Raw genomic sequence first — 26,236 nt, 5'->3', positions numbered from 1 at the left:
GGTTCTACAAAGTATATATCACTTCGGGCTCGAGCCGTAAATTTTTAAATATACAATCATATTTCTCAGGCCTTTTCGGGCCTAACTTTGTAAATATGCTGCACAACGATAACTATTGGACTGTTCTTTCTAAAAAGTTTTTAAATCACAACTGCAAAATTTAACCTCTAATTGCTGTGAATAAAAATACAATTTTGCGTTAATTATTAAGTTTTTGTTATCGTAGCTTATTTCGGGCTCCTTTGATTATCACACTGGCGTCGGGCCAAAAGGCTAAAATATATTTCGGACTCGGGTCGAACTTCACATTATAAATTCACGGGCCGGGCCAGGCCAGGGCTAAAATTTCCGGCCCGTACAGACCTCTAATCTCGAGTGCTAGTGAATTGCAATCACAATTGATTCTGCTGAGGAACTGGTTACAAGTCATTCATCCAAGACTGTTCGCCGACAATCTTAATATTGGCTATAATTCAATTAAAAATGATTTTTGGATGTGCGAGCAAACCCTTAACTCACATTTCACAATTATGCACCGAGGCTAAAGGAGACAGTGATGGAAAGACGAATGATAATGGTGGAATAACCCAGGCACACAGTGTTTCTCCTCCACAAAGTCCACACGACGCGAGCTGGGATCGAACCAGGGACCCCAAGCACCGGAGGTGAACGCTCTACCACTGAGCCACCTCGCCCCCAAGGAGACAGTAATAGGAAGATGAATGATAAGGGTGGAATGACTCAGACACACGGTGTTTGTCCACCACAATGTCCACTTACGGGAGCTAGAATCGAAGCAGGGACCCCCAGTGCAAAGGTGAGCTCTTCACCGAGTCCCCACAGCTCCAACCTCAACTTTCGTCTCCTGTTTGTCATTGAACATGATTATTTTCTTATTTTTACCTTTATACGTGTTTGTTGAAAGAACTGCCTCATGACTGTGTGGTTAGCATACATGCTTTTGGTGTAGGAGACCCTGGTTTGATTCTCAGCGAGAGTTCTTGTGGTTGGGACTCTACATTAACCTGAAGATTCACATCTTATACACGCTCGATATGGAATGGTCACCACTGCAAAGAGAACTGAACGGAATACTAGGCTGCAAATGAACCAATGATTATGTTTAAGTAACGCAAATTTTTGATGACGTTTTTATCTTACAAAGAAACACGGTGTGTCTACATAAAGTAGTGTTTATTTCGTATGTTAAATGAATACTTGGGAATGCCAAAAGATCAGGTTTCCTGTTCATGCAATCTCAATTCATTCAATTACATTGAAGCACTATTGAAAGTACCAATCAATATATTTGATATTGTACGAGTATTAGTTTTCTCACGTTCTTGCTTCTTTTGCTTATGTGCACTTTCATGTTCCTGGCTTCTTTTTTCTGATGGGGATCTTTGCTTCGAATGCAGCCCTGAATACTGATTCTGATCCTGTATTAAGCAGCAGGTCCCGTTTCATACAGTCTCGGTCCTGTAAAGGAAGGTTAAACTTTTCATCCCTCCAATAATGATCTTGTTCTCCGTCTTATTTGTTCTGGCTACTGTCCTAAAACACATAAACAATATGAGGCAAGGATCGAATTTACCGGTATCTCTCTCCGTGAAAAAAAAAGGAAAAGAAAAGAAAGGAAATAGAACTTTCTTTTTTAGTTTAACTACACTCTGAAGGCGTGGCCCTACGTAGTGTAGTCACTAACGCTCTCGTCTTAGTTACCTGCGGTCCCGGGTTCGATTCCCTTAGGAAAATTCTGTCAGAAAAGTGTAAAAGCATTTTCAGGTCCCCCACCCTGAGTGAGCTTTTCCAGGGTCTTTCTCATTCACACCAGCTAAATGCCGGGATGATAATTAAAAAGGTCCCAGGCCGCTTCCTTCCTTCCTTTTCCTCGGATAGTGTGATCGCCAAAGGACCTCATTCTCATACGTGACGGGCTAACATGGCCATAGAAGCTCAGAAATCTAATTCCTAATCCTAATTCCTAATCCTAATCCTACACTCTGAAGGCCTTGTTCACCAGTTAAACTAAACAACCATATATGTCAACTCAGGGCCGGATCCAGGATCGTTTGGGGGGGTACACCAATGATAAGCAATTCCAAAATAAGCAATCACACTGAAACTCTTCAAAGTGACATGTGACAATGTTCTTTACGCCTGACATCACTGATGCATAGAACGGAGGAAAGTATTTTAAAGAGGGTCGCAAGTGTTATTCAGGGAACAAATGTTCTCACCTCCTGGCTTCTGTTTTCTTCCCTACTTGGCAAATGCTATATTGTTTTGCTTCGTGAATCCTTTTCCTTCGACTTTTCGAAAATCGACTTAGGCTATTGTTTATGGAAAGCTCTGCTTTGTTTTAAGCCCCAAACGGAAACATGATGGCAAAAGTTCCGGAAAGTGTTGCTATTTTCATTACTAGTTTCTGATTTTAAATAGTATATATATACAACGAAAGGTGGGTGCACGTGCACCTTTGTAGCCCCTCTTAAATCCGGTCCTGTGTCAACTCGATGTTCTACGAGAACTTTCTCGTAGATACAGTTAGCTCACACGACTTCGAGGCGGGGGACTCGGGTTCGATTCCCGGTGGTAGTTCATGTGGTTAGGATTTCACGTTAAGCTGTAAGTACACTTAACGTATAACCTCGCTCCTGAAAGGGACTCCAAATAAATCAATCAATCGATGGTCTGTTACGTAACAGTTTGCCTCTTCAAATATATGTGTGATGCATATGTGTGATTCAAATATACATAACTCTCTTCACTCATATAACCCCAGTCTCATTCTTGATATATGACTACAGCTATAACAATTGTTGAAAACAAAGACACGTAGAATAAAATTTACCGTTCCCCCATCCTGCAGTTAATCTTCTGGTATGTACAGAGCAAAGCAAGGTTCTTTAAATAGATCAATTGACTTTGGCTGCAAAAAAATTGTATCCAATAAGCTCTTCCTTCCAGCTTCGTGTGTGTATGAGAGAGACACTTTATGAGTTGGTATAACAAAGGTTCTGCAAACTCGAGGTTTTTTAACAATCGGTGCGAACCGTCTGAATAGCACCACTGGGCATCCCTAACTGGGATACATCATCCACACGAACATTGCTGACATAGTCGATCATGTGTGAGAATTGACCCACACATTAAATTCAACAGCGATAACTGAACTGTACGTGTACAGTATGAATAGTTTAGTTAGAGTTAATTGACCAAGATCTTGATTAACACTAACAGACTGATTTCTCTTTTTATCTAGTAGTTAAGAAGATATCAAAAGATCCAATGGCATAACAATCCTGAATAAAAGGTAAGGACAACCTCACTAAAATTTCTCACTCACATTTTCCAAACTAAATCATGTTGTATTGTAGTTATTACTGAACCAATTTTTAATTCATTATTCCACGAATATGCTCCGAAGTTACGAGAGACGGTGATAATGATAGAAAGTGAAAGGAAACTGAGAACCTTGAGAAAATTCACACACACAGTATTTGTTCACTACAAAGCGTACGTGGTGGAAGCTGGGAACCAGAGAACCTTCATGTACTGGAACATTTCATTTAGGAAATTCTTTCTGAAATGCCCGTTATTCGCACGGGAAGAATAGGTTTGCGGAGAATATTTGACAGAGACTCTCTTTTCCTCCTTAGGCGCAATTAAGTGAAAGCATGATGATAAAAACACATAAGATATTTTGAACTGCCTATCTCCTACAATCTTTAATCAAGTGGATAAATATCCAACTTGAAGTAGATTGTCCTAGATACTATGTTCAAAATTAATTTCAAACGACTCAGTCGTTTTTCCGTAATGCAATTACAAACAGCAGAAAACGCCCATTTCAATGTTGCAAAAAACAATTGTAGAAATTGCCCTCTTTCCCAATTAAAACTAGAATTTTGAAAACACAGGAACATTTGTGGGAAATTGACGAAATCATCATCAGGATCCTCGTCCTCCATGAGGATAAGGGCTGAAATGGGACTTAAGCGTCACACAGTGGTTCAATTGCCACATCTAGCTGGACAAAATGTAAAAATGTGAGTTCTGAGAAATAGAGAGAAAACGATGGGAATTCCTGGGGCAAGGTCCCAAGTGGTGGGAAAAGACCATTAACGTACCCAATTACACATGGGGAAGTATGTCGGGTCCGACGAACAAGAAGAATTGTATGCAATGTAGGATCAGCTGATCGACAATTTCCGTGCTAGACCTTACGTCTGCAGCATATAACACGGACATCTGTCGATCAATGCCAGGAATATAGTATGGCAACTATAGATGAAGGTATGACGTCGATGTGACATGAATGATGAGTGCCGTGGGTTTATGGGTGAGCTATGGCGTGATGGGAAACACTAGCGAATAATAACGTACAATGTACTTAGGAATAGGTATAATGAATTGACGCGTAGAAATAATTCTCCACCAGTCTCCAGCTTCTAATGACTATAGATGTGTAGAGTAATAATTTTAGTGTGTGCATAATTACTATGACGTGCATATGTTTGCATAATTGTTGCTTTTTGAACTTTCAAAAATGGAGGGTACGCTGACACAACGATTCTTCTTCGACGCATTTAGATGTGAACCCAATAGCAGCAAGAGAACCAATACTGTTTACACCTGTGTAATAGACAAATTAAGGTTACAAACCTTGATAAGGATGTAGCAGAGTGCGTCAGAAAGGTTACAGCTAGTTTTTGTATACATGTCAAAGAGAAATGGCAAAAATGTCATCGTGCAATGAATTACTTTGTAACCAAATACGGTAAGTGGCTCGACAGTATTGTGGAGTTTCCTGCAAACGTATGGAATGCTGCGGCATTACGACAACCAGGATCATTTAGTATAGGTGTGACACCGAGAACACCTATAGGGCGTCCAAGAAAACTGTTTGAAGAAGCAAGTGAGAAAACAAAGAGAACACGGTTGCAGTCGTTAGTACAACATCAATGGCTGCAGAGTTGTTGTATGCAGCACACATGGGTTTACGAGCAAAACGAAAACGTGATGCTTCTTATATTGTGAAAGAAGATTGATGTGTCACCCAGGAGGGGATCGCCGCAAATCAAAAAGGCGTACAAGAGTCCAGAGACAAGAGTACCAATTAAGAATACAAACGATGAGGCATTAGCATTATATATTGACGCGAATTTGACAAAGAAACAATACCAGTTATTTCATAAACAGGCAAAAGTTCACTATGCAAATATCTATCCGTCATAACATAAACTGTTAGAGGCAAAGACAGCGTGTTACCCATCTGATATTATCACATACGTTTACGCGGAAATGCAACTGCAAGCGTTACTTGATCATACTATCGAGCGGTTGATAACCAGCAACAGTACTATACTGCGAGAGATCAATCAGGGAGTAAAAATGACCATGTTCTTCAAATGGGGTTTGTGATGGCACGTCAGGTCAGAGCGCAGACAAACAATGGTACAGTTCAGATACAGAAGAAGATATACATAATGATACATATTTGTTTGTTATTTCGTTACTGTCTCTAAATTTACAATATGGTTAAGAGACGCTCTGGCATAATCCACGGCCATTGCCAATAAGCTATTGTCGGCCAATCAAGCTACTGTTCATGAGAGAAACAGCAGAATTAACACGTTCAGAAGTTACAAAGATACAGCAGAAAATACAAGCTCTCTCACCAACAACTGTCACTTATAATGATCAGCAAATAGTAGTGAAACACAGATTAATGCTGACAATGGTAGATGGGTAGGTCTGTAGTGATATCACAAAACAGTCATATCGGCGATGTTACATCTGTGGAGCATCTTAAAGCATAGACAAAACTACAGCACTACCACCTCACACGACAACATTTGAATTCGGGTTGTCAAGTGTGCATTCCTGGATAAGATGCTTTGAGTGTCTGTTGCACATTGCATATAGACTGGACATCAAAACCTGGCAAGTGAGAAAGAGGGATCAACCAAATGTTGATCAACGAAAGATATTATTTCAGAAGCGTTTTCGTGAGGAAATAGGTCTCCTGGTGGATGTGCCGAAACCAGGCTACGGAACAAGCAATGAGGTAATATTGCCCGCTAGTTCTTCTTGAATCCATCATTACCAGCGTCCATTACTATCTTCAATGAAGAGTTGATTAAACGATTTGAAGTTCTTTTACGTACAATTACTAGTTGTTATGCAATTAACTGTGACGCATTTGTCATGTATTCTCTTTAAACTGTACGATTATATGTGGACCTTTATAACTGGTATTACATGCCGGCATCTGGGCATATATTATTGAACGAAGGACATCGTCGAATCTGCGCTGGTTCCTATTGGACAGCTTTCCGAGGAGGCACGAGAAGCTCGGAATAAAGATTGTCGAAGGTTCCGCGAACATCATGCCAGGAAAAGTTCTTGTCACAACAACATAGAAGGTTTAATGCACATGTTGTTAATCACGTCGGATCCCTGCATAACAAACCTTAGCAAATTGACACTCAAACACAGTGAACATCTTCCCGAAGAAATACGTCTATTGTTACAAGTTCCTCCCACGTATCAAGCATACATTTCAGCTGATCACACTACTGAACACAATAATAGTTCTTCCAGTGAGGATATGTGACTGCTTATCGCTTCTTGTCGTTCTGTGCATGGTTTGCACATGCTCGGCCGTGTTTTCTTTGGTTATGAATTTTGTCCAGCTAGATGTGGCAATTGAACCACTGTGCGTCATCTGGACTCTCACTATTCATCTCAGTGACCCCGAAAATTATAGATCCGACACTAGTAGAATCTATTGGTCGTTTTCAGTCATTTTTGTATTCCAGCTGGTTATTTATTATATTCGATGAGTAACGCCATGGGCGATTACCTTATCAGAAAATGAACATCTTAATGGAATAAATAGAATAATGGATTTAAAACTAATGATGGTCCTTTTTCGATTATTTTTATATTTTCTTGCTTCCTCCATCCTCAGGTGTGGTGATGAGGCTGAACTTGGAATTAGACTATATCGGAAGTGTCACTATTCATTTCAGCGTCATCCAAAACTATGGATTCGACACTAATATCGATTGTTTTAGATCATTTTTACATGCCACTCCTTTCCATTGCTCCTAGGGATGTTCGGGGATCTTACCCCCATAATATTTTTTCAGATTATAGGTAATATACCTACCAAGTTGGGTTGAAATTGATCAGGCGTTCCAGAGTTTTGCAGAAACACACAAACATAAAACATACATCCATTTTTAGTACATGTAAAAACAAAAATAAGAAAATACATGAAGAAAATTGTAATAGGTGTTTTAGGATGGCTTCTTCGACAAAAACTCGCCTCAAGAGTAAATTATCCATTCTAGATTTTTCTTCATTAGAAATTATTTATGTAGTATTGTAAGGCTATTAGGGAAATTTATTAGGGCTATTTATCTGTGAAATATGGACAAAATCAGCAGAGTCGTAAATATGAAAATTCCCCGAAAAGATCTATCCCAAGACTAAATTAACACTTGTGGACCACTTAAATAAAATATTTACTAATAATTATGAAATATTAAGAAAATTAATTTCAAAGTTTCTGAAAATCATTTTAAAAAGGAGAAAAAATAACCCTAAGAATAAACACTCCTTTTTCTATTTTTAGAAGGAACCTTAGAGCAAGGTGACCAGAATTTTCACTTGCGAAAACGGGACGCATACGAATCGGCTATGGAGGGGGGGGGGATATCTGAGTTGGGACTCAGCAGTGTTCTCAATTTACAAAATACACAAGTAGAAGTGATAACACACCGTTTCTAACTTTACGTGTACCACACAACAAATAATGGTTCCCGATTGCAAGTTCTACCCACCAATTCCTTTAACTAGTTGAACACTCAGAATTCCCACTCAATTCCCACTTGAACCACGAACACTCAATTCCCATTTATAAATTCAGAAGTACTAGACACGGTTGAACCTTGGCAACGAGTGTTGGTACGGAAGAGAGTAGAATTTACATTGACGATTTATATTTTGAATAATAATTACGGGACAACTAGCTCATTTTTACTTAAAAACGGGACAATCAGCCGTCCCGTTTGAGAATCAGAAAAATACGGGACAACGGTTGGAAAAAAGGGACTGTCCCGGCTAAAACGGGACGTCTGGTCACCTTGCCTTAGAGTATAGGTTTGTTAATGACATATTGATGTAGAAAAAAAAAACGAAATTATAACTGTTATTTTTCAGAAAACCACATCGTTTTATTTATATTCTATAACAAATCAGTGTAATTTTGGAGATGCAGGAAGAAAATTATACAAAATTTGATCGAGAACAATAGGAAAAACTTAAGTTTATAATTTTGGCCGGATATGTTGTACAAGATGGTCTGTAGGCACGTGGGACGTACGAACACATATTTTCGGAGGATAAATTCTGGACACAAATCCAAGAATAACTTCCGGCATGTATTAAACCATAAAATGTGTAAGTCTTGAAATCTGTGATTGCTTTTCCACGAACACTATACTTTCTTCTTTGCTATCGTTACTGGAAAGTAAAAATATACATTAAATATTTACCTCATTATCTCGTTTTTACAGCCATATCGTGTTCTTAACATGGTAATAGATCGTTAATTAAATAATCATTTAATGAACATTAATGATAGCCAACATTGATGAAAAAGACCTCAATATAAGACAGTCTTGAATAGTATGAACTTGGAATGTACGGTAGAAAATTCTTGAAAGTGAAAACAATGAAAAAAAAAAAAAAAAACTTCTGTATGATGGGACCCAGGTGGCGAGCGAATATTAAAAAGATCTCAATGGATTAGAATGGCAAAATCACTGCAGAGGAAGTAATCTCTCATCAGATATGCTTTGTGAAGCATTAGATAAAAAAAATATATATATATATATCAGATTTTCTTTTTTTTAATCAATAGTCGTGAATTGGCACCCCGCCAATATACTTTATTTAAACTAAAAATTTTCGTTACGTTCTAGGAATTTCATTATTGTAATTATGATTCTAGATATTTAAACACCTATTATGTATGTATGTATGGGACATCGGTTATAATCTTCTGAATCTACAGGCCATGAAGGATTCTGACCGGCGAGATGGGTTTTCGTTGGACGTGTTCTCATTGTTGTTATGTTGGCTTGTTAGGCAGAAAGGGGGGGGGGGATAGAATTGTCGATGTTAATTCAGGAATGTGAGGCTATTTTAATAATTACAAATTCTTGATGCAACACCATTTCAATGTTAATGCTAACTTTATTACTAAATTGAGTTTTTTTAAAACACAAAAGTTGGAAAGCCGATTACTTCTAAATCAATTTTATCCTTAATCAATAACCCTTAAAATTATTAAATAAAAAATAAGAGGTAAAAATGAAAGATATATATATATATATATATATATATATATATATATATATATATATATATATATATATATATATATATATATATATATATGAGTAGTATGCAGAGTAGTTAGAATCCATTTAATTATATATTTATATATATAATTAAATATAAATATAATAATTATCACACTGACGTAATAACATATACTTCTGTGTCAATCCCCTTGGCTATAGAATTAGGAATTAGATTTATGGGATTTCGGGCCATGTCAACCCGTCACGTATTAAGTATGAAGTCCCACGGCGATAACACTACTTAGGGAATTATGGATGGAATGGAGAAGGAAGAGATCTGAGACCATTATGTTAGATACCGTCCCGGTATTTGTCTGGTGTGAATGCCGGGAAACCCGGGAAAATGTTGCTCAGGATGGCTGGCCTAGAGAAACTTTTTCGGACGAGTATCCCCACCGGGAATCGAAGCCGGGACCACTCGAACCAAAGGAGAGTGCGTCAGCGATTTTTGACTATATTTCTTCTTAACATCGTATTCCTGAAGCAAATAAATTTTGGGATAATTCTTTCTATTCGTAGTGCTAATATTTGCCTAAGTACACAAAAGCTCCGTCGTGCTATATGTTAAGTGTGCGCATCTTACACACATGGTATAAGTAACTCCCATGTGGGAACTCCCATGTGGTTTGGATCTTACGTTAAAGTGTAAGTCTACATCTCATATAGCTTCGGTGCTGAAAGGGACGCTGAACTCAAATCCATCCAACCAATCAACATACATATTATCTTTAATGGAAGAAAATGAAATACCCAATCCATAAAATACAAAATAAAATGGGAAAACATCGTCCGATTCTGTCGATTATCCGAAAGTTCCGACACGCACTCTCTAGCGAATAATTACATTACGAAAGGAATACAAATAATCAAATAATTTACTGTACTTTTAATCAAGCACGCTATCCAATCTGACCGTGTAAAATACAAACGCATTAAATACTAGCAGAAATGTCCGTTCTTCGCTCGGGAAGAATAATCTTTACTATTTGATTTATATATATATATATATATATATATATATATATATATATATATATATATATATATATATATATATATATATATATATATATTCTCATGTCACACACTCATGGAATGGGTCGTGAAGGCTCTGGAACGCCCTAGGAAAGTCGTCCATTGGAATGCTGTTCAGAACAACCGTCCTATTCACTTGATTCGATGTAACATCCTTTTAATGCTCCCCCTTCAGTGCAGATTTGAGCATAGGGAAGAGCATGATGTCCGCTGGGACCAAATCAGGGGAATATGGGAGTGTTCAAGGACTGTCACTGTTCCTTTGGACAAAAACTAACGATATAATGAACGGTGCCTAGAGCAATATCAAGTTTACTTGTGATGTTTACTTGAGTTCAGCGTGAAACAGTACGCACAAAGTTTACAATTTCATCACTTTGGCTACTTACAGGTCGACCAGGCGATGGTCGACTTCTAGGAACTCACGACTTGAAACAAGAAAACCATTTGAACACTTTGCTTCGACTTAGACATTCATGTCTATACTCGTTCTACATCACGTGGTATATTGTTCCTATCAATTTTCGGGCCAGCTGACAGTCCGTTTTTTCACGTATAAAGACAAAAAAAAAAAAAAGGAAAAGATGAAAGGTATGCAACCTAAACATCATGGCAAACAGTTGGGTTGACTACCTCACAGACTCAATGGTTCCCTGCATAGTTTGCTGCATAAATTTGGAAACTATTCTTTCAAATCGATACATAAATTTCCTGTTGAGTTCAAAAACCGAAAAAGAAACCGGTTTCATACACAATTACATCTAGCGAAGATATGTCAGTGTACAAAATTTAGTGGATGTAGTTGACTTCTTTTCATGTGCTGAAATGAATCTGCTCCTTCAGATGTCCGTCGCTGCCGACATCCGTTAAAGGGACGTCCTTAAGACCGCAGGACAAGTGCAGTCGGATTCAAGCTCACTGCTAATATTAACGAGATATCATGGAAAAAGAATCCTGAAGTTTATAAATTTTCTATGACTTTCATTCCTGAACACACACAAACATTGACTAATTCATAGACCCTACTTATTTCCTAATTTCGAGTTACTACATGTGTGAATATGTAAAATTGTATGCTTGTTAATATGGTTACTTTTGTATGGGCTCGGAACGGCCTGGTTCGAATATCTATACTAGATCATGTCATTCGTATGATATGATAAGCTGTAGGTCCACGTCTCATATAGCCTCGGTGCTGAAAGGGGAACTAATTTCCAACGAATGCATTTCTGCATATAATGTAAGTAGTATTGCTTACAAGGAAAAAAAAGAAATATCATCTCGTTTCGACTCTCGCCTTGAAAACGACACGAGAAGTGCATTTTCAAATTCGACACGAGATAAGAACCCACCCTCTTTCTTATTTCTTTAGTTTCGTTTGTAACAGTACTTCATCTAAGTCTTAGTTCTCAAACATTGTGTTAGTGTTACATAATGAAAAAATGAAATGAAATCTGTAAGTTTAACGTCCCACGGTTATGCCGGTTAGGCTAAAGGAGACGGTGATAATGAGTGAAATGGTGGAATGAAGAAAGTGGGAGGAAACGGGAGAACCCCGAGAAAACAAACGAAAACGGTGTTTGTCCACCACAAAGTCCACACGGCGCGAGCTGGAATCAAACCAGGGACCCCAAGCACCGGAGGTGAACGCTCTATCACTGAGCCACCGCGCCCCCTGTTACATAATTCATAGTATAAAAACAATATGTTGATAAAAGTGATTGTACGATCACAATGAGGAGCATTTATCAACGTTTAAAGATACGCAAGTCAATACACAATATACGAATAAATATCACTCTTCATGGTTCTTTTGTGACGTAGAAGGATTCTGAGAATTTCTAAGTGAAATTAAGAAAATATGGGCATAAATCTTGGACCTAAATTTACAAAATGAGACGAGAAAAACTTTTCAAGAATGAGACGAGACGAGAAATAATTTTTCGCTAATCGAGACGAGACGAACATTTGACAAAAATTACGAGACGAGACAATTTCATTTCTTCTCTTGTCTCGTAGTCAACACTAAATATAAGGATATTACGCGCTTTCACTGTTAATAGCCATAGCGCGTGTTTTTCTAGCTCATAATCTCTGATTTGATTCCAGACAGACGGACAGATTTTCCGATCTTCACCCACCATCATGAGGCAATTGGAAAATATCCTTAATGAATGGGTAAGAAACTCCAGTCTAGAAAACCGGAAATAATGACTTCCGAACTCAATGCGCTGACCACGCACTTCCTAGTTGAATGCGGGCCATTTGGCTGGCCATAACTCTTCGTGGTCTGTTGCGCTAGAGATCTTGTAGTTTACGGTACTACGAGATGGAGAGAACACGAGCGGTGTTATTAGCTTCCAAGAGTGTAAGATTTCGTAAAGATGTAGAGACAGGTGAATTAATCAATTATGTTTTTAATTGTATAGATAGTTAACTAAGATTTTTTATCAGTATATTTCCAATCAAGACGCTTTTCTTCGGTTTTCCAGGTTACCTTTTGACCTCATGTTTGACATCATGTTTAAAATCTTTACTAGCATTTATACGATCTTCGTAGAGTGCAATCCATTTAGTTCAACCAATTTCACATAGGCATATGTCAAACGTGTTCTAATATCTCACAAGGTGAGTACATTCTATCAGAAATATCTACTGAGCCTACTTTGTATCTTGAATACGGGATAGTGCTTTGGGACACCTCCTTGTACGAAAGAATAAAATTTTGAAAAAAAAAAAATGAGAAAACTTAGTTTAGTTACGTTGATCATATGCGCAATTCCTACTCTCAACAGGTCCTGGCTTCAGATCTGTGTATTCCCGCTGGCTATTTCTCAGTTACACTACGCGAATGGCCAGATAGACTTTTATTTATATATAATACTAGTTGATTTCTTTCTCAAATATTTCTTCTTCTTCTTCTTTTTGTTATGCTAAGCCTAACATGCTAGAAATCTATAAACCACAATTCAATGCAACAAACACTGTAGGAAGATACTATGAATCTGTAGGGCACTCGGTCGAAAATGTGTAAAACGCTTTATCAGGCCAGCCACCCTGAATGTGGTTTTCCGCATTCACACCAGGCGAATGCCGGGATGGTACCCAACATAGGTCCCAGGCCGCTTCCTTCCTTCCCTTTCCCCTAATAGTGTGATCGCCGATTGTCGTTATCCCTCAAAATGTGACTATGGCTAACATGGCCATAGATGCCGAAAGCCCAGAAATCTAATTCCTAATCCTAATCCTAATGATGACTCAGTAGTCGAGATGCTTGCTTCTGGTGCGAAAGGTACCTGGTTTAACCATAGAATATGTAAGTTTGTAGTGGACGACACCGCATTCCTTTATTGTCTGGAAATCTCCCGTTTCCTCGCACATTGTCGTTCCACCAAATTATTTCATTATCATTCACTTTCACTAATTATCAGGTTTCTTTGAGTCTGAAGAGAATGATCACGAGACATTAAATTAAATATTTAATTTCGTTTTATGAATTGTACAAACAATGGCGGATCTAGAAAGTAAAAACCTTGGGGGGAAGGGGAAGCTAGAACCCAGACTCTGATAGGATATCATGAGGTTACTATAAACTTTCAGAAATATATAAATAATAGCTTAAATTATTTTTGTCAATCAAAAAACTGGGGGGACATAAGCCTCCCCCGCATCCAGGCTAAATCCGCCACTGTGTACAAATGAAACATCCTGAAGATGAGCATTAGTTTGAGATAAGCGTTTAAAATATTTTATTGTAAATTGGGTTGTCAGTCATACAGAAGATATATTAATGCAGGGTACGCTCTCTTATATATATATATATATATTTTTTTTTTAAAGTGAAAAATTCATTCAAGAATATTAAAACCATGAACCGTACTCCAAATATTCCGTTTTTTCATAGGCTTGGAAAGACGCAATAACATTTTATTTTAAATCTCCGGCCGTTTACAACACTAGCCACGTTTTTTTTTTTTTTTTTTTTTTTTTTTTTTTTTTTTTTTTTTAATGAGAGACGGAGCAAGATTAATTGCTGAAAATTGATATTTAATTGTCTCAATTTCACGGTTAAATTAAGGCATATAATAAATAAAATATTGAAAGAAGCATTTGCTTAAAAAAGAAAAAAATAAGAATCCTGTCCCGACAAGAAAAAGAAAGATTAGTTTATTCGCATGACATGCATAGATCAGGCAGAGTGTAATCTCGAAACGAATGAGTACTCACTTCAGTCAAATAATGTGAGATCCGCCGTCCTGACGTATACAGCAACAACACGTTGGCTAGCCCAAAAGCCATCGTCCGCTAAGGGTTCCCCGATCTAACACCACCATCGCGAACGACGCGCGAACTGCTTCTTCCAAAATTCAATCCGACTTTTCACACCACAGCCCAGTGACTTCGCAGCGCATGCGTGCGGTGCACCAACACTATCGCAACGGAACAGCGATTTCGGACTGATCTCTTTTCTTGCAGTGAGGGGTCCCCAGAGTGGACCCGGTGGGAGGTCCCTGTTGTGTCACATGACCTCACGGTCCTCACCTTGGAGTCTCACTTCCCCTTCCGAAAGAAAGAAAAAAAAGAGCATTATAAAAAGAACATTTTGAAGAAAAATAAGTACAACCATAAACCTTCTCCCTTTACGTAGTACATAAAAAAAGTTTTCTTTCATCTTCGACCACATCTAATCAAAACACAACGCTAAAGAGTGCGCTGAAGAAAAACCGGGGGTTGTTGAATAGGGTACATCATGTTGTATCCACTTAAAGAATTCTTAAATTGATGTTAATCTACAGGCCTTCACCTTCGCTTTCATAAACCTGTCTAGAATACACAATCTTTTATTTACGTTTTTTATTCTCCTTTTCTCCTTGTTGAACAGACAAAATAGCCTTCTTCTTTCTTGTAATTCTTATGACATAAAAAATCTCTAAGTCCTATTTACGGATGCCCAATCAGGTGTTTCTCGGGAGTGTGGGTTTGTATGTTATGAATAAGTAATAATAAAAAAAAACAGAGAGAGAGAGAGAGAGAGAGAAAATATTATAAGAAACTAGCTTTAAGAGGCCTCATCCCGGCGAAATTAAAATACCGCTAATTTTACAGTAATTGTGTGATATCTTCAAATAAGTAAATGGAACAAGAGCGCCCTAGACAATATTATTTTGAGTGAGGTACCGTTATCACAAATCACCTAGTGGCTTTCCGTTTTTAGGCGTTTAGAAACGCGAAAATAAATGCCGATTTTCAAAGTGGCTCGAAATCGAAAGCAGATAAGTGAGTCGTGATAACCGTATCTCATGTTAAATGATATTGTTTAGGGAGCTTTTGTTCCACATTTCGATTATCTTTTATGTATTTGAAGATATGACATAATTACTGTAAAATTAGCGGTATTTTAATTTCGCCGGGATGAGACCTCTTAAGTGTTCGTTCTTCGCCTGGTAGCTGATAATGTTAGTGAAAAACACTTGATACGTATGAAAGCCTCTGACTTTTATTTAAAGAAACTATGCGTATGTTCGAATTAGTTGGAGGTTTGAAACTCCTATTCCAGAAGGTCGCATCTCAATTCAGCACTTCATAACTCGTTTTTCCCTGCGCTTTTCATATTAAATTCACACTTATTTCTGTCATTTAGGAGGAATTTCCAAAATTCATGGAAGTGAATAATTAGGATTAGGAATTAGATTTCTGAGCTTTCGGCATATATGGCCATATTAACCCATCATGTATGAGGGATGACGTCACTATGTGATTACACTGTCCGAGGAAAGGAAAGGAAGAAAGGATTGGGGACGGAAAGAAGCGGCCTGGGACCTATATGTGAGGTAACGTCCCGGCATTTGCCTGGTGTGAATGAGGAAAACCCAAGAAAAATTCATTCAAGATGGCTGTCTGAAAAAGATTTTACATCTTTTCGACCGAATGTCCCTACCGGGAATCGAACCCGGGACCGCTCGCACCAAAGTCGAGAAGGTTAGCAACTACGCTACGCGGGGCCAGACGGAAGTAAATAAGATCTTCGCGTTTTGTTTATGAGAAGTTCCCCCACACAAATGTTTTCTCAGTTTATACAGGGAGTTTCAAAACAACACCAAAAACGTTAGGGAGTATAGACCAACCTGGGTGCACAAATGCTTCCTTTCGGAGTTATAGGCTGCCAAAAACTTGAAAAAATGAACTTTAAAGGTCCATAGCTCCAATACTATATGATCTACCGAAGTCGGGTCAAGACTTCACTTAGGAATTAATATATATCCTATCCAAATATCCATATTTCAGAATCCTGCGGTACTTCCGCAACAATTTTTAGAGAGGTAGTTTGGCTACGGGTATATAATTTGAGTACTCATCAACTACCTCTATAAAACTTGTTGCGGAAGTATCTCAGAATTCTGAAACATGGATATTTACATAGGACACATACTAGTTCCTAAGTGAAGTCTTGACCCGACTACGATAGGTCCCACAGTTTAGGAGCTATGGATCTTTAAAGTTCATTTTTTCATGTTTTCGGCAGCCTATAACTCCGAAAGGAAGCATTTGTGCACCCAAGTTGGTCTACACTTTTTGTCTTATCTTGGTGTCAGAAATCACCTCCCAAACATTGTCGGTGTTGTTTTGAAACACCCTGTATATATACGTATTGTATCAACATTATCAATGTCGTATACCATTACACATTTAATTTCGAGTGAATTTATAGGAATTACTGATCGTACCTTAGATTGATCGCTAGAGTTGCTAATTATGGACTTCTGTGTGTAACGTTCCAAATAAAACATATTTAAAGGTAAAAGTAAATAATTGTTTATGATTTTATAGTAACACAATTACTGTATGTAACTTTCTTGTTCTTTCTGCACTAAACGAAGTTAGTCTTCAATAAACAACCACTATTTTTGTTTAGGAATCTTATTTCTTTCCTTCCCCTGTTTTCTTTATGATTTGATTTTCCCATATTATATACCACCCGTCTTCTTTGGACTTCCTTTGAGCCTGGTAGACTTGTGAAACTTCATGTATATTTTGAAGTTCTCTCGGCCGCATATAGATTGCAAACACGTCCTCTATATCGGATATCGAGGGTTCAATTCTTGATAGGAACACATGTGATTCAGAGTCTATGTTAAGTAGTCGGTCTACCTCTTGGTGTTGAAAACAAGTGGTCGAATGAATTACTTATTTGCTTTAGAAACGATTGAAATTGAACGCAAACATGTTTCAGTGCATCGTGAAGATATTTCATGTCTCTATTTTAGAATATATATAAATATATGAAAAAGCTAGTTAACTTTTTAGTATTACATAGTTTTTGTATCCATTTCAAATCACACAATTAAGTGTGTATGTTAATGAGTATATAATTGAATAATGTATTCTTAGTGATAAAGCGCTTGTCTTTGGTGCGAGATGTCCCTGGTTTCATCTCCGATCACACGGGCTTGTGGTTGGCAACATCGTGTCTGTGGGTTTTCTCCGGATTCTCCCTTTTTTTTTTTACCACATTCTCACTCCATCAATTATTTCAGTTTAATTAGTTCATCCATCTTCTTTGGACTGAACGGTATTACCATGCGGCGTACACTCGTGTCCAAAATGATTGTCACATATCTATAACTGTCTTCTTGTAAGAATATAATTTGATATTGATTTTTGCAGGGTACTTTTAATACTGATACCATGTGTATAATCGGGAAATGCATATTTGTAGTAAATTTCATAGGAAAACAATTATAAATACGAAAATTAGAATGAGTAAAACAAAATGTTGCTAAATGGACAAGAAAGTTTTATTTTTGTTTCATTGTTCTTATTTACTGCTCTTTTGAAATGAAATTTGCCACATACTGTCTTTGCCGATTATACACATATTAACATTATAAGAAATACCGGGTGAATTCGGTATCAAATTATATTCCTACAACATATTTATAGATATGCGACAATAATTTTGGACATGAGTGTACAATTAGAAATTTCATTTTGTTTACAGAATTGAATGAGAAAATTCAACTGAAGAAAGAGGTTGAATGGTATTGGAAAAATCAACAGTTTTTCACTTGACGAATAACTTGAATTCCCTCTGCTGAATAAAGTGTGCTAAGTAAAATTAAATAATTCTGTATGTAACACGGTGTCACGTCAGAAGGACCCGGACAAAAGGGCGAGGACAGAAAGGCCCGAGTCAAAACGGCCCCGCGTCAAAATGATCCCAGTCAGATGGGACCGAGTCAAAAGGGCTCTGCGTTAAAAGGGCCCGGGTCAGACGGGTCCCGGTCAAATGTCCCCGCGACAAAAAGGCCCCACGTCAAAAAATCTGAGATATAGCCTGAAAAACCTCAGAAGTATAAAAATATTTATTAGGCGAAAAATATTCTGTGGACAGTACCTGATTTATTTGTGTTGAAATAACATACATGTCGAAAAAATATAGGGTTAGTAAAAATATTACTGCAGACCAGCAATAACGATACGCATGCACGGAGGAAAAGTAAATATTGAAGATGGATATTCGTGCGAAAACTGCATTGAATGGGGTATGGATACAGTGATCATACGTCCCGAGAACATCGAGACAGTCCCGAGTTTAGGTTATTTATCCCGGCGTCCCGAATAAAGACCCCCAATGTCCCGAACAATTGATGGGGAAAAATAAAATCTTTTACATTGAGTTTTTACTTAAAGAATCTGAAAACTCACAAACGAGGGAACACATTTTGTTTTCGTGGAATCACAAAATTGATTTACAGTTTTTCATCGAAAAATTTTTAAAATGTATTTGTGAACTAAACGCGGTAAGAATATTAAATTTATTCTTTCGTCGGTATGCAGCTCTCGCGACTGCCTTAGTTTAAACAATTAATGGATTAGCTGCACTTGAAACTGCACTGCCTCTCCCTTCCAGGTCGTCAGCTTCAGTTCAATTCAGTTTGGCACTTGTTATTACCTGAGCAGTGTGCCGTGTTTCGTCGAGCTTCATTTATTCCTTTAGTGAATTTCCGTTCAACGTTTTGTTTTTGTTCGTTTTTTTTTTTCGTGAATATGAGTGGTGATAATAAGGACAAGAAACGTAAATGTTCGTTTAATGAGGAGTTAAGAAAGGAATATTCCTGATTAAAAAGCGTAACAGCAACCCACACGTAGTATTTGTACTCAGTGCTCAAGTGAGATTAATATTGATCAGGGTGGCGTCTCCACCATCAAACTTCACACAAACACTAAAAAACCTGGCTGGAGTTAATGCAGTAACGATGACGACTTCAATGAGTAAATTTATCACTAAGAATGATTTCGCCAAAAATAAGATTTTAGCAAAAGAGGCAGTTTTTGCGTACCACACTGTAAAGCATAATCATAGCTTTAGATCCTTAGATTGTACATCTAAACTTATTTCAACACTATTTGAGCCAAAATACTCCTCTGCAAGAACAAAAAGTGAAACCATAGTTAAAAAAAAAAAATTTTAGTCCCAGAGTGTCAAAAGCAGTTCTACAAATTGAGTGAAACGTCTTGTTTTACGTGATGGTTGACAGCTCAAACCATGGTGCTGAAAAATTAGTACCAATTGTTGTGATATTTTCACGTGCCTAGTGGAATTAATGTTAAAGTATTAAACCGTGGAACATTGCCTGCTGAAACGAGTGATCAGCTTAATGAGTTTGCATTTTCAGTTTTGAGCCGCAACAATCTGGTTGAGAAATTAGTGGAATGTCTGCAGACAATACTAATACAAATTTTGAAGGTGCAAAAAAGGAAGGGTCGCAATAATCTCTTTCGAAAGTTACCAGCAAGCACTAAAAAATTCTTAGTTGGCGTAGGATGCATGGCTCATCTTGTCAATAACTGCATTAACAATGCTGCTGATACACTTCCTGTTGATGCTGAGGTAATAATTATGAAGTCGCTTTAAGTTTTTCCAAATCTACATAGTTCGAGTGTCTGAACTGAAGGAGTTCTGCGCATTCATTGATGCTAAGTACCAGAAACTGTTGTCTTATTCGAACACGCGATGGCTCAGACTTTTACAGAAATACCTGCTTTTGAACGTGTTCTACAAATGATGGAGCTACTCAAAAACTATTTTTCTGCCCAAGCAAATTCTCCTGTGGTTCTAAAATCGTTTTTTGAAAATCGAAATGGAGAATTGTGGCTTTGGTTTTTACACAATTGTGCGTCTCTTTTCAACGATGTTGTAAAAAAGATGGAAGGGGATGAAGTATCAGCAACAGATGGAGCATGTGAATATTTGATTTTATATAAGAACTTGATTGACAGAAAATAGTCCTCATTTCTACCGATAAAAGTTAAAAAAACCTTCAAAGAAAGAATTTTGCTGCAGGACAAGGCTGTGACTTACAACAGATGAAAGAGACAGTGTCTTCTTTTTATGACCATTGCATAACCTATTTAGATCTTTGGAAATCGAATGTAGACAGCTTGAGTCAACTGTCTTGGATAGATTTAAAGAGGTAGCTAAAATGGGAAGAAGTAGAAGAAAGTTGGACTCTTTTTGAAGATAGTATGCCGCCTATTTCGTTTGACGATTTGTTTAACGAACTAAGTGTGCTGAACTCATATCTCACAGAGACTGGAAAAACCAGAAGCTTTCTTCAGTTCTTTATTATTCATTTTTTCATGTTTCGGCAGCCCATAACTCCGAAAGGAAGTATTTGTGCACCCAGGATTGTTTATACTTTTTGTCTTATCTTGGTGTCAGGAATCACCTCCCAAACGTTCTCGGTGTTGTTTTGAAACACTATATATATATATATATATATATATATATATATGTGTGTGTGTGTGTGTGTGTGTGTGTGTGTGTGTAATTGAACAAATGATATGAACAAATGAAATTTTTGCCTGTCGGGAAAGTCATCCTACTGTATCACTATCAGCCAAGTCTAAACCAAAATATTTAGCCAGGAATATTTGAAATAAAAGGATAACTTACGTTGTTCCAGATAGGAAGACCATGGTGGTGGTTAATATGCGTTCAGCCAATATCCAAAGGATGAAAAGTGAGATTGGCAGTTGTAAGAGATCCCCTGTCATTTCCAAACTCAGTATCTATATATAACAAGACTACGGACTTTCACTTTTTATTTCCATATGTCACCTGTTGCTTTTCTTTTCAATATTCTTGTCTATTTTTATTTTTACATACTCAAGTTTCTCGCTATGAATTACCTTTTATGAAATTTTAATTTTTTTATATTTCAAAATCGTTCCAAATTATATCATAGTTGTATTAAACATGACACATGTGTGCCATATGAGTTGAGACCTGGCAACAAACATCACCGTTTGGAGGTATGCAGTTCTCTGAGTGCAGCAAAAAATCGGAAAGTGTCCTGCAATGCATTGTCACTTCAGATGAAAAATAGGCCTGACATGAGAATTGTAAACGATTAGGACAACGGTTGGATCGTGATCAGCATCCAGTGCGGTTTTATAAACCATCCACTCATAGATATTGTTGCTGGTTTTGTGGTTCATGGTGACAGTGATAGATGAAATCTTTCTCAGGTGAGGCGAAATCATCAATGTAGGTTGCTACATTGCTCAATTCCATAAAATGCACCGCAAACTTGTCCGCAAGTATTCAGCAATGGTCAACAGACATGGTGTACTCATGTTGAAGGACAATGATAGGCCACATGTCATGCAAAGGACTGTGCAGACTCTCTAGTACTTGTAATATGAAATCTTCCCTCACTCAACATATTTGTCGAATATGTGTTCCACCGACTATCACATCTTACAGCATGTCGATCACTTCTTGGGAGGGAAGACCTTCTCTAACGATTGGGCGGCGAAATGTGCGGTTGAGGGCCTTTTCGCATCGCACATTCCAGACTTCTTTCGCCACAGAATTACTTGGCTGAATAATGGTAAATTGTGTGGTTGCAGACGGCGAGAATTTTGATTAACCAGGTGTTGTAGGTTTTATTAATATTAATATTATTGCATTTGAAACTGACGCACCCGAACAGATATTTTGTTCGTATCAACCTAATCGTCTGTAGTTTTTCTTTTCTTGTTGTAGTTCATTGTATGAATTATGTATATTTATTCTTCTTTGTATTCTTATTATTTAATTGTTTTCTTCCATTTTGTTATTGTCTCTTTGTAAGCTTTGTATTAGCAATGTAAACTATACATAATACTTTAGTACCTAACTTAGAACTGTGATTGGGTTCACAGGATCACTCAACTTGCTTGTCAGGTATTTTTTGATTGACGTCCCATCATCAAACTCCCTCCCTCGCTATCTATATGCTTTCTTTGTATACACAATATCAGCAAATAGACTTCTGGTATAACGTTTTAAAAGAATCGTGAACAGCATATGATCAATGAGTTCAATCAGCTGTAGCTTCTATTGTAATTACTGGAAGTCTTAACCACAAACAAGGACAGATGAAGAAATACAGAGTGGACTATATGTATTGCAATACGCTTGTAACTTTTAAACTAATAAACAAAAATTGCTGAAATGGTGGCGATGCAAATATTAACTGATGGAAACTGTTTGACATAGTGTGCAGTTCCGCCAGGTTAACAGTATTATCAGATCAACATAAAGTTTTATTTAAAGAAAGAAAAAATAGTGTGAGATTATAACTTATTTTAAATATACATATTAAACGAAAATTTATAATATCACTCACAATACATTATTATTCAGTGTTCATCCATATTTCTTATAACACCGGAATGGTTTGAGATATCAAATTGCTGTAAAAGGCATTATTAAAACTATGTTTGTGATTAGATGTGATACTAACAAGGGACATCACCCAATTGTCCGGGTCCGATTTCAATGATTTTTAAAAAAATCTTTTTTCTTTCCTTTTTGTTTGTGTTTCTAACACGTTATCCTAGAGATAGAAATCGTGTATCATTGTATTTTCCATACTGGGAATGAAATAAACATCAATAAAATCTACAAGTAGGGATGGGACCAGAAAAGAAGCATTACTACACCCGCTCTTCAGTTTACGAAATGGCGGATATATATTTAGCACTGTTCTGATTGCAGTTGTAAGAGAGATCATCGTATTTACTAGTGTAACTAAGGATATGTAAGTTCCCTTCTAAAATATCACACTGAGAAAAATCCGTTACCCGGACAGCGGTATATTGTACAAATATACGGAATCCTTATGTTTACTACGGAAATTAGTACGGAACATATCTATGTTATCCATATGCTACATACGTGCTGCCCTTTTTCACGCTTAGATGTTACATTATGCCGTTGCAGGATGTCTAACATCTAACAGTTTTCCGAATATTACATATGTATACCTATGTTACATACGTCAGCTATATGTTATATACATCCATTTGTATGTGAGATCCTAACTGCCTATATACAGTTCTTTCGTTTGTACTGAAAGTTCGGATCACTTATGTAGAAAATACGTATAAAATATACTTTTCCAGTTACTCGTATACGTTTGCTGTATGTTAAATCCAAAAACTGCAGGATTTACACTTGTAACATACCGTTTTACGTACGCCACATACGTTTTTTTTTCAGTGCAAAAGGGTTCCCTCTTCATACTTTATGAAGACACGTAAAATTTATACAGCAATAAACATTTTTTGATTTTGGATGTTCCATGTAGTTAGTCACTACTTGCTCGTATTAGTTTAAAAATTCACATTTTTATAATAATAATAATAATAATAATAATAATAATAATAATAATAATAATAATAATAATACGGTTAGTTTGCTTTTGTCCTCATTATCGTCAAGCAATAAAGGGGAGAATAAGTTGATAGAAAATACTTGAACACCTTCCCCCTTTGAATATATGAATTACAGTAAAATGAATTGATAAAAGTCTGTAATGTTACCCCTTTTACCCTTATCCCTATTCTGATGGGGGGATGAATTAATTCTTCAACATCGGAAGTATCACTATTCATCAATGTGTAATTGTACTGCGCATATGCAACCCATCGCTGAGAGATTGCTACAAGGCAAGGAACAGATTCTCGTTACTCAGCAGTAGAACATTGTGGTCGAACACAGTCTGATGCCGCCAAAATTGAACACACTCTGAGATGGGTTCATTCTCGCCCTTTTCTACCCGATATTTAGGGCATTGCCCGTCGTAGAAATGTGTCAAGTGCAGTGGCGTAGCAGCTGCCCCCGCAACCCCCGCAGTGCGGGGGGCCGCGATGTATAGAGGGCCCCGAAATCTTGCGATGAATAAAGATTTAAAGAAGTAGAACTTCAACTTTACTTCTATCGGCTTTACAACTAGGGCCCCTTCTTTATACTTTGCGGCGGGGCCCCGCAAAAGTGTGCTACGCCACTGGTCAAGTGCAAATCTTCATGTAAGTTGTGCCACTGTGAATCGTATTATATGGAAATATGGGGCACAGAGTCGTGGACCCATTGCACCGATGCGAGCAGCGAGAAACTGGCCTCCGTGAGGAGGACCCTGCATGGCGACCTCCGAAAATCCCCTACACAGCGTGCGATGGCCAGCGAATGTCACACATCGCAGGCGACAATCAACCATGCCATTCAAAGAAATTTACGCCTCACGGTTGATTCTGCAAGAGGAATGTGGACGCAGTGAAATCGCGTCATGTGGATGAGCGAGAAAAGAACTGCAGGGATTTTTATCGTCGTATGGAACACAACACTGGAATTTCTGATACTCCCTTCTCTGACATCCTTGTCAAGAATCCAGACGCCAGTCCAATAGACTGTTGTGCTTTTGAACTCCTGAAGCGGTGCCTATCCTATCGTCGAATCCGCAACTCTCTGACTTGTGGGAAGACTGTTAAGAGGAGTGGGATCTAATAGTCCCATAGTATAGCTGCAACGCAGTCTCCTGTAGTGGAAACTCTGATGCCGGGTGGCCTGCCGATCGAAAACAACTGGTGGTGGAAACACGGCATTTCCTAGATAAGTGGTACATTCAAATTCGGCTCAATATAACTGAATCAACCCTCAGTTTGTACTGATGTTATGTCATATTTCCTGATCTACACACTCTGAACTCTGACACACATAAGTTCAAAGAGTGATAGATTAGTAAGACAAGGAAATAGGATGTAATTATCTTCACATGGCAATTACCTACAACAGGAGCTGCAGCTAAATAACTGAATCTTTATAGTATTACAGTGAAAAACAGAGAACTCTATTTCCCGTTCTCGCTCACAATTATACGTTATTTATTTGTTTGTATTTGTTTGCATAATATTTAAACGGTATTTCATATGAGAGACGCCAAGACTACGGCGCCTGGAAAAGTAATGAAGACATTTATCAGCTCAAAGAATACAACCTATATTTAGAAATGTGTGTGAAGTATAAAATTATTCAAATACTTGTTTCTAAACTTTTTCATGAAATATTATTCGTATAAAATAAGCTATGTTTCATTTTAAAAATGGTTATATTTAATAGTGTATGTGATATGTGGTAGTAGTACTAGTAGTAATATGTGTTTTATGTTAGAAGGACAGACTTTGGCGAGCAAAAAACTTATTGAAAGCTAAATATTCATAAAATATTTGCAAAAATGTTTCTATAGATCATTCTGAATATTGGCCTACATACATTATAGTTTGTATTATTAACGTAAAAATCATTGCTACTGGTGTTAGGTATAGAGGGGACACTAAAATTTAAATATGTAATTAATTTTAAAAAACAAGGGCCGCGGTGGCTCAGAGGTAGAGCGCTCACTTCTGCTGCATAGTTTCCTCGATTCGAT

General features: G+C 37.4%; 1 protein-coding gene across 5 annotated transcripts in view; it reads right to left on the bottom strand.

Annotated features, from left to right (window-relative positions):
• Positions 1–26,236, bottom strand: part of LOC145673486 (lactadherin-like) — a 648,675-nt gene that overhangs the window by 576,768 nt on the left and 45,671 nt on the right. For 3 of the 5 annotated variants that reach the window (XM_081743233.1, XM_081743230.1, XM_081743234.1), the window contains exon 2: positions 14,706–15,038. The exons of the other annotated variants lie outside the window; for them this stretch is intronic. The gene's annotated coding sequence lies outside the window, so the exon portion shown is untranslated. The remainder of the gene's footprint in view (positions 1–14,705; positions 15,039–26,236) is intronic. 5 annotated transcript variants of the gene reach the window in all.

Source organism: Thermobia domestica, chromosome 16 (assembly GCF_964235325.1).
Source record: "Thermobia domestica chromosome 16, izTheDome1.hap1.1, whole genome shotgun sequence".
In the NCBI taxonomy this organism is placed as follows: domain Eukaryota; kingdom Metazoa; phylum Arthropoda; class Insecta; order Zygentoma; family Lepismatidae; genus Thermobia; species Thermobia domestica.
Note: the sequence above shows the minus strand (reverse complement) of the source record. Positions and strands in the feature narration are given on the sequence as shown.